Source organism: Saccopteryx leptura, chromosome 3, assembly GCF_036850995.1.
Source record: "Saccopteryx leptura isolate mSacLep1 chromosome 3, mSacLep1_pri_phased_curated, whole genome shotgun sequence".
Taxonomy (NCBI): Eukaryota; Metazoa; Chordata; class Mammalia; order Chiroptera; family Emballonuridae; genus Saccopteryx; species Saccopteryx leptura.
This window is the reverse complement of record NC_089505.1, coordinates 1,492,838-1,501,930: the sequence shown is the minus strand read 5'-3', so window position 1 is coordinate 1,501,930 and position 9,093 is coordinate 1,492,838. Positions and strand designations below refer to the sequence as shown.

Genomic DNA, 9,093 nt, shown 5'->3' with positions numbered 1-9,093 from the left:
GCATTTTCAAATGCGATACATGAAACTGCGGATGAGGCAGTCTATGAAGACAGTGATTCGTCATCAGATACAGATGAGGACAAGTTAATGGATGGTAATTTTGACAGTGATGAGGAGTTGTATGAATTTCATGATGAATAAAATTTGAGTTTAATAACCTTACGGAATAAAGTACATTCTTTTTTTTTTTTTTTTTTAAATTTCCGGCCCCCATATTAAGGTGTGTCTTATACATGGGAGCCTCTTATGCAGGGGAAATACAGTATCTACTTTCTGTCTGTAGCTTTGCCTGGTCTGGATGTCTCCTGTAAATGGAATCATACAGCCTGTGGTCTATTGCTTTGTTTTACTGGCTTCTTTTCCTGTGCTTAATGTTTTCAAGGTTCGTCCATGTTATAGCCTGAATCAATGTTTTTTGCTGAATAGTATTTCATTCTATGGATGTACAACATTTTGTGTGCCCATTTATCAGTTGATAGATATTTGAGTTATTTTTGGTTATTACAAGCAGTGATTGCTGTTGTGAACATTCAGTCATGTGCAAGTTTTTGGTTTTTGTTTTTTTTTCTGGACGTGCTTTCAATTCTCTTATATATACCTGGAGTGGAGTTACTGGATCATATGATAACTTGTGGTTAGTCTTTTGAGGAACTGTCAGACTTTTTGCTAAAACAGCCACAGCATTTTCCATTTCCACCAGCAGTGTATGAGCTTTCCGGTTTCTTACATCTCCATCAAACACTTATCTGTTTGTGTGTGTGTTTTTCAGTTGTGGCCATCCTAGTAGATGTGATGTGGTATCTCACTATAGTTGTGATTTACATTTTCCTTATGGCTAATGATATTGAGCATTTTTTCATGAGTTTGTTAGCCGTTCATACATATTCTCAGGCACTCACTCACTTTGACAGTGATTTTTACAGGTAGTACAAACAGTCAACCATCTGGATAGTTGAAGTTTGTTGTCAACTCGTTTGTTGACAGAGCATGGTTATTTGTTGGAAACATACATATTGATGATTTCTGAGCTCTCTTGGCTTTATTTTATGCAGCTGTCTCTATAACTAATGATACTTACTTTACTGGACTTTTTCTTAAGGCATTTGTGGAAAACTTTAGAGTCAACCTCGTATTTGCAGAAGAGTTAAGACTTCAGAATGGAGCAGACCTAGATTTGATCGGCCTGTCCCTTTACTGGATGTGTGATCATGGGATGTTAATTGAGCCCTCCAGATTCTATTTCTACAATTGAAAAGTTTCTGACATGGAAGCACTAGTATGTTAGTTTTTGTCCTTCTCTGGGCAGAGTTGTGACCAGTAAGCTTCAGAAACAGACTGTTGTTCTCTGTTCTTGAAAATTCTCCAGAAGAGGAAAATACTTCAGCATTCTCCTTTCCTGTTACCTCTGTCTATATCTCTCTCTGTTGGTTTTCACAGTTATTTTGTGTAATCAGAGGACTGAGATATAACTAACTAGTTTTCCACTAAATTTCTTATAAAGCGGTTGAATTTTGCTATTCATAGTTGTAAAATATAACTGGAATTTTGGGGCCTTGATGTGAAATTAACTTTGCATTTTAGAGTGCCTCCTTTTTCTTTTCAGTATCCTGTGGTATTTAGTATCCTATTGATAACATGATCTCACCTGGTATTTAACCCTACTTTTAATTCATTTAAATAGTTATTCACTGTCCATTCCTGCTATTTATACCCTATATTCAGATGATATATTATCAAAAATAAATCCTTTGTTATCTCTTCTCTTCTTAATCCTTAATACTGTTTTTAATATTTTGAATTATTTATTTTTAAATTACCATTCATTGATAATCTGATTTCCTTTCTACCACTCTTCAGAAAATTATAATCCCAAACACTCTTATTGTAGGAAAATTAAAAAACCCTTTCTTAGTCCTCATCCTCCTTGTCCTGTAGCATTAGATGCTGGTGATCACCCTTCCTTGATTATAGGTTCTCAGTTTTTTGTCTACCTCTCACTGCCCCCCGCCCCCCATTGATTGCTTTTCCGTCTCTGCCCTCTAATTTTGGCGATTCCCTCAGGCTCAGTCCTTAGCACTCTGCTCTTCTTCTTGCCCCTGACCCAGAAAGCCCAACATTTCCCATGTCTCTAGTTAGCACCTCTATGCATGACTTCCAGACTGAAGTTCTCAGCTGACCCAAATGGAATTCTGGTATTTCCAGCTCCTTCAAGAACATTTGCATTTGTAGCTCCTTTGTGGCCACTTTACATTCAACATATTTAAAACTGAATTTGTCAAATTCATTCCCTTTCCAGCTCTCATGACTGCTTCTTGCTGTTAGTGGTGCACTGTGGCTCTTCTGGCTGCAGAGTTCGAAACCTCGGACCCATCTGAGGGAGAGGTCCTGAAATCTTGGAGCCACTGGTGTGCTGGAGTCAGTTTACACAGGCTCACAAGAGCCAAATGTTAAATTCTGGGGAATTTTGTGAGCTTGTTGCTAAGCATAGCCATTGTTAAAAAATTAAATTATATAAACTTACAGTTAAATACATTCTATTTAAAATAAAAGTAGTAAATACTCAAAACTCATCACTTCATTGTTATTTTACTACATATTCTTATTGTCTGTGTTCTTGAGGTTAATTATGTCTTTTGTATTTCTGTGATGAAAACACTACATAATGCTGTGCAAAATGTACTTTCCTTTCCAACATCGCATTTATAATAGCAGCTTGCAAGTGGTCATGGTGGGAGTATTGACACCCTGAGAGTCAACAAATACTACAAGTCTGAGCTGGGTGCATTGTTTTGTTCATTGTCGACTTCAAGTGAGGAAGAGAAATGCTTAAACCAGAAAGTGTGTCATATCTATAATGAGTACATTGTAAACAGCTCAGAAATGGAAGAGATGTTCTTTCAGTATTTGAAAGCTATTATGCGATTTATTATGAACTATTTTCTTCATTTGGGTACTCTGTTACTTTATTCCTTAATACACATACACACAAAAATGCACAACTTGCATATTTTAAACTCTATGTCTTGTCTTATATGGTTTTCCTATCTTCTTTCCTTCTATCAAGACATTTTGTAATTTTTCATGTTTTTCTAGTTCGGGAAGTCTTCTCAAATAGTTCCAGTTTTTATCTTTTCTAATTCCCTTTCTGTTTTTGAATTGTAGATATTATAACTGGAAAGAACTATAATTCAGTTTTCCACACAAATTTGGAAACCTCAATATCCCAGTCTCTACTTGAAAAATCCCATTGTCTAGAAATCGACTACATCTGAAACTGGCCCTTTTATTGTTATCTAGAAAATGATTTCTTTTGAAAAGGAATTCTTTTCCTTGTAATTTCTACTAATCTTCTGATTCTGTGTTGTGATTGTCACTCAATGAAGTATCATCACTAAATTTGGAATAAGTCAGAAGACCTACTGCCACTTACCAAAGCTATGTGGCCTTAATATCTTAGAGCCTCAGTTTCGCTTATCGAATATGAGTCACAAATAAACCTCACAGGGCAGTTATTTGGATTCAGTAAATAAAAGAATATTATGGTTGATTATAAAAAATAAAGAAGTTAAAAATACACATAGAAGTTCCTGGAAAAGACTAAAATTCAAAAAGACCAAGTTGAAAGCCCTGGCTGGTTGGCTCAGCAGTAGAGCGTCGGCCTAGCGTGCGGAGGACCCAGATTCGATTCCCGGCCAGGACACACAGGAGAAGCGCCCATTTGCTTCTCCACCCCTCCGCCGCGCCTTCCTCTCTGTCTCTCTCTTCCCCTCCTGCAGCCAAGGCTCCATGGGAGCAAAGATGGCCCTGGCGCTGGAGATGGCTCTGTGGCCTCTGCCTCAGGTGCTAGAGTGGTTCTGGTCGCAACATGGCGACACCCAGGATGGGCAGAGCATCGCCCCCTGTTTGGCAGAGCGTTGCCCCATGTTGGACGTGCCGGGTGGATCCCGGTCGGGCGCATGCGGGAGTTTGTCTCTCTCTCCCTGTTTCCAGCTTCAGAAAAATGCAAAAAAAAAAAAGAGAAAAAAAAAAAAAGACCAAGTTGAGGCCAGCTTCCCACCTGTGATGCTGGGCAAGTTATTTAATCTCTTGTGCCTCATTTCCTCATGTATAACATAGGAATAATAATAAAACCTGCCTGATAGATGTGAGGGGTAGATGGGATAACAGGGAAAGCATTTTGCACAGAATTGGAGTTTAACCATACATTTTTCCAAAGTGAGATTTTTTCTTTTATTGTTTCTGTTATAAAATTTAAATTATTTTTCCTAAAAGGAAAATAATTCTCAAATTCACTGTAAAGTATTTGACAAGAGAGGGGTTAAAGTAGAAGTATACCCTGTGAAACAGTGGGCAACTGGCATTTTAGTTTCCTTTGTAGTATCTCTGGAAGGCTTTTCTACCTCTGGCTGGACTCAACTGTCCATCATTGGCCATCGTATCTCATTTAGGTTCATAATAATTCCTGAGGTGTTTCAGGATGATTACGACTCCCCATCTCCTTGTCCAAACCTTCTTGAATACTGTTCAGGGTTGCCATAATGTGTAATAAATCTGGCTTCAATTTTAAAAACACAGCCTGACCAGGCAGTGGCGTAGTAGATAGAGCATCGGACTGGGATGCGGAAGATCCAGGTTCGAGACCCCAAAGTCGCTGACTTGAGCGTGGGCTCATCTGGTTTGAGCAAAAATTCACCAGCTTGGACCCAAGGTCACTGGCTCAAGCAAGGGGTTACTCACTCTGCTGAAGGCCCATGGTGAAGGCACATATGAGAAGGCAATCAATGAACAACTAAAGTGTCGCAATGCGCAACGAAAAACTAATGATTGATGCTTCTAATTTCTCCGTTCCTGTCTGTCTATCCCTGTCTATCCCTCACTCTGACTCTCTCTCTGTTTCTATAAAAAAAATAAAAATAAAAAAAAATAAAATGCTTTCATTAAAAACACACACACTCTGGTAAATGTTCATATGCTGTATTCCAACCTGAAAATTCCTGAATTTACTGTTTCCAGTTTCAAATACTTCTGTTTACAGAGATTCTTTCGTAGAGAATAAAATAATTCAAGCTCAAGTAAAAAGCAGTCTGTTTTACTGTTGTGCACAGGTCCCGCAAGCACATCAGTGATCTCTATGAAGATCTGCGGGATGGCCATAACCTGATCTGTCTGCTGGAGGGTCCTCTCGGGCACCAAACTGGTGAGCTGCTCTCTCCTCCTCATGTGTGACCTCACAGGTGGGGCCCTGTTTCTATCGGGTCCCATCGTGCTGAGTGGCGGGGCAAGCGGCCGTCATTGCTTTCCTTGTGACATGGGAGTCAGAAGCAGAAGAGATTATGGGTGGACTTTATTCCTATCTCAGACCTACAGTTTACATATGGTGTGATTTTATCTTAATCCAAAATGATGTGTCATCTATTCTCATTTCTTGATAGATTCAGGTATCAGTTATATTTCCATAACTGTATGCTTTCTCCTTGTTTTTAAATCCATTTACAGATACTAGTAGTATTTTAGGAATAGTAGATTCATTAAAAAATTTTAATGAGGTGTATTTTTCTTCTTGGAATTTTATTTCTAGCCTATCTATATAGGCTTTTTCTTATTTTTCCATTTATTATGAATTGTTTAATTTTCTGTATTCATATCAGGTCCTGAAGTTTACATTTAAAAGCCCAGATGTTTCGAGTAATTTTTTCCCTCAATTCACCTCACTTTTCTCCTGCTGTTATTCACTGAGTCTCACAGGTTTGAAGGATGCTGAAGTTTGTGCCTGAGCACAGCCCTAGATGCAGTCAGTATATTTGGGCTCCTTGGACAACCAACTGTGCCTGCCTCCTCTCCGAGTGTATTAAACATTGCTTGTGGGAAACATCTATATGCCCAAGGGCAAATTTGTGTGAGCCTCTTAGCTTGTCAGATGATAGTTCTCATACTTGCTTTGTTTGCAGGATTTAAACAATCTTACTTGACGGGCCCATTGTTTCATATATTTGAGGCTAATGGAAGCAGGTGATCCTGTGCAGTTTCTGTTCTAGCTCCAGCATCACAGACAACATAATTTTCACTTAGAGAAGTCTAGGGTTGACTACTGGAAACATCTGTGAGGAAAGAGAACTGAAGAGAGGCAGGCGCACAGTCTGAGTAGTCTGGGAAGCTCGGCCCACTCGCTGCCATTGGTGAATCCGTAGTCGTTCTTCGTTGTGTTTCAGGAACAGAATTTGGCCTGTTAGTTATCACTCCCTAAGTAATACTCAGCTCCATCTAGGATTGGGTTTGGCTCCCTTGGGCCCTTTGGTTTCACATCTTTTTTTTGCCTTGCAATAGAATTATGTTATAATTTTTTTTTGTATTTTTCTGAAGCTAGAAACGAGGAGAGACAGTCAGACTCCCGCTTCCGCCCGACCAGGATCCACCCGGCACACCCACAGGGGGCGACGCTCTGCCCCTCCGGGGCGTCGCTCTGCCGCGACCAGAGCCACTCTAGCGCCCGGGGCAGAGGCCAAGGAGCCATCCCCAGCGCCCAGGCCATTCCTGCTCCAATGGAGCCTCGGCTGCAGGAGGGGAAGAGAGAGACAGAGAGAAAGGAGAGGGGGAGGGGTGGAGAAGCAGATGGGCGCTTCTCCTGTGTGCCCTGGGCGGGAATCGAACCCGGGAGTTCTGCACGCCAGGCCGACGCTCTACCACTAAGTCAACTGGCCAGGGCTTATAATTTTTAATGGCCTAAAATTGACAGATGCTCTTATTAGCACAGCCAGCACAGAGTGAATTCTAGTTCTTCTCTGGCCCTCATTCATAAATTTCATGGGTATTCAAAATTTCACCTTTAGTATGCTGGACTTGACTCCTCAGAGCTCATCAAGTTATATTTTGTGACCTGACCTGTGGTGGCGCAGTGCATAAAGCGTGACCTGGAAATGCTGAGGTCGCCGGTTCGAAACCCTGGGCTTGCCTGGTCAAGGCACATATGGGAGTTGATGCTTCCAGCTGCTCCCCCCTTCTCTCTCTCTGTCTCTCCTCTCTCTCTCTGTCTCTCTCTCTTCCTCTCCTCTAAAAAAATAAATAAATAAAGGAAAAAGAATAAATAAATAATTAAAAAAGAAAAGTTATATTTTGTGCAATTTTCCTGGTATGTTTGATGACTTGTAGTGATTTTATATTGGAAAGGGACATTTTTGGTGACATTGCTTACAAAACAGGTTAAAACCACTCCAATCTAATTTACTTTCCTAACCTTTAAGAACCTATAGGTGTTTATCAAGATAAATTCATAGGATAGCATCTTATCACTGAAAACAATCCAAATATCTCTTTCACGCTTTTCACTTTGCCTCTTTCTCCCTTCATTGATTCACAGAACAGAGAGGGTGGTTGGCTGTGGAGAATTGAGGCTGTGTTTCAACATAAGACATGTTCAATGAAACCATCTGTTCTGGTCTTGCCTTTTTTTGGATGTGGGAGGGTATTTTCATCCTTTTTTTTGTTTAATGCTGCGTTCATCCCCTTTTCATTTTTGTGTTGTGAATTTCTTGTTCCTCTGTTGTGTCTTTGCCTTGGTTGGTGGCCAGAGGAGCCAGCAGGGCTGAAGACCCTCCGTCTGGTGAGCATGCCCTCCTGGTGCCATACAAAGAGCGAGGAGCAGGAGGAGGAAGATGATGATGTAGTAGGTCCTCTCAGTGATGCCAGCATCTCAGCTGGCACTGCAGGGCCATCAGAGAATCTGAGGGTCTCCAGGTCTCCAGTAGCTCAGTTACCAATTGCCTTCTTCCCTCTCTACCTGGGAATATGGGTCCCAAAGAAAGTGGTGAAAAGTAATTGTGCCGCTGGCTACTGTTAGATGATCCTGAAGTGGGAATTATTTTGCTCATCTGAGAATGGTTGACACAGAGAGAATAATGGTGTTTGGGAGGTATCAAGTCCCTCTGACCTGGAGACTCGTGGCTTTCTTGTGGCCTTGTTGTGTTGCCTGAGTCCAGAGTGCAGAACTGGAAAGTCTAATTGAAAGCCTGACAGTTAACTGCTCATCCAGACTAACTGGTAGGGTACTCTCTCTCCACCTCTCTAGCCTCCACCAGCGTCATTTGATTTCAGAATGGCAGTTGTTTTGCAAACCACTCACTGCATGGAGATGCACCGCCTTGGTCAATAATATCTCTAGTTGCTGTGGAGGACAGAGTTTAACTTGCATGTTCTTAAGGTTATTTACTTTTGGTGGGGGGTACCTAGTAGTAAAGATTAGGGTGTGTGGAAGGGGGCATTTCTGCTTGCAGGGCCCTACATTATAGCCCATGACCTTTCCTGCCAGTAAAGGGATTAGGCAATATTTCCCATTCCCTGTCCTCTTAAAGTCATCTTTTCACTTGTATTGATCTCCTTTTTCATTGTCTTAGAATCTTCAGTTTCATAGGCTCTGTCATTCCTTAAGCCATATTTGCAATAATTACTGAAATGACTGAAAAGAGGTTCTTGCCTTAAAGATTTTTCCTAAACTTTTGACTTAAGAAAGTTGCCCAGAGAGGCATCAACATCCTGGTCAATTAATCTTAGTTTGGCAGTGTTCCTTAGAAGTGTTGGGGAGGGGATCCCAGAGAGATATGCCTTTACCTCTTTCCACTGTTGGGCCACTTTTTGCTCATTTTAACTTGGGGAAAGGTTTCCTCTGCAGGTGTTTCACAACAGAACTACTTTATATTTATCAGCTTTTAGTACCAATTTGACATTTACAAATGAACTGGGTATAATCTAATGAGAGTGATATTTTAGTTCCAGCTTTAGGAAGATAGAAAGCAACATTGTACAGAGAGAAGGAGAGAATGTTTCAGATGTATATAGTTAACCCTGCATATTGCGCATACAGATTTCATGTACTTTTGAGGGATAATATGTTTGAGGCTATGGGTAGGGGCCACCAGAGGCAGGTGGATGGAGATGGGCTCCTCTTCTGTGGCTTGATGTGACACCTAGGGATTTACAGGACTGGGAGAAAAAAAAAAAAAAATACTTTTTGGGGGGATATCATGTTGGAAACATCCCTCTATACCATCAAGGTTTTGTTAGCTTCTTTGGTATTTCATACTGGGGTAAAAGGGTAGCTTT

The 9,093-nt window shown here is 40.7% G+C and overlaps 1 protein-coding gene across 12 annotated transcripts in view; it reads left to right on the top strand.

The window, feature by feature from the left end:
* Positions 1-5,114: 5,114 nt before the first annotated feature.
* LOC136398621 (GATA zinc finger domain-containing protein 4-like) overlaps positions 5,115-9,093 on the top strand; it is a 38,032-nt gene continuing 34,053 nt past the window's right edge. For all 12 annotated transcript variants that reach the window (XM_066372793.1, XM_066372792.1, XM_066372790.1 and 9 more), the window contains exon 1: positions 5,115-5,197. The gene's annotated coding sequence lies outside the window, so the exon portion shown is untranslated. The remainder of the gene's footprint in view (positions 5,198-9,093) is intronic.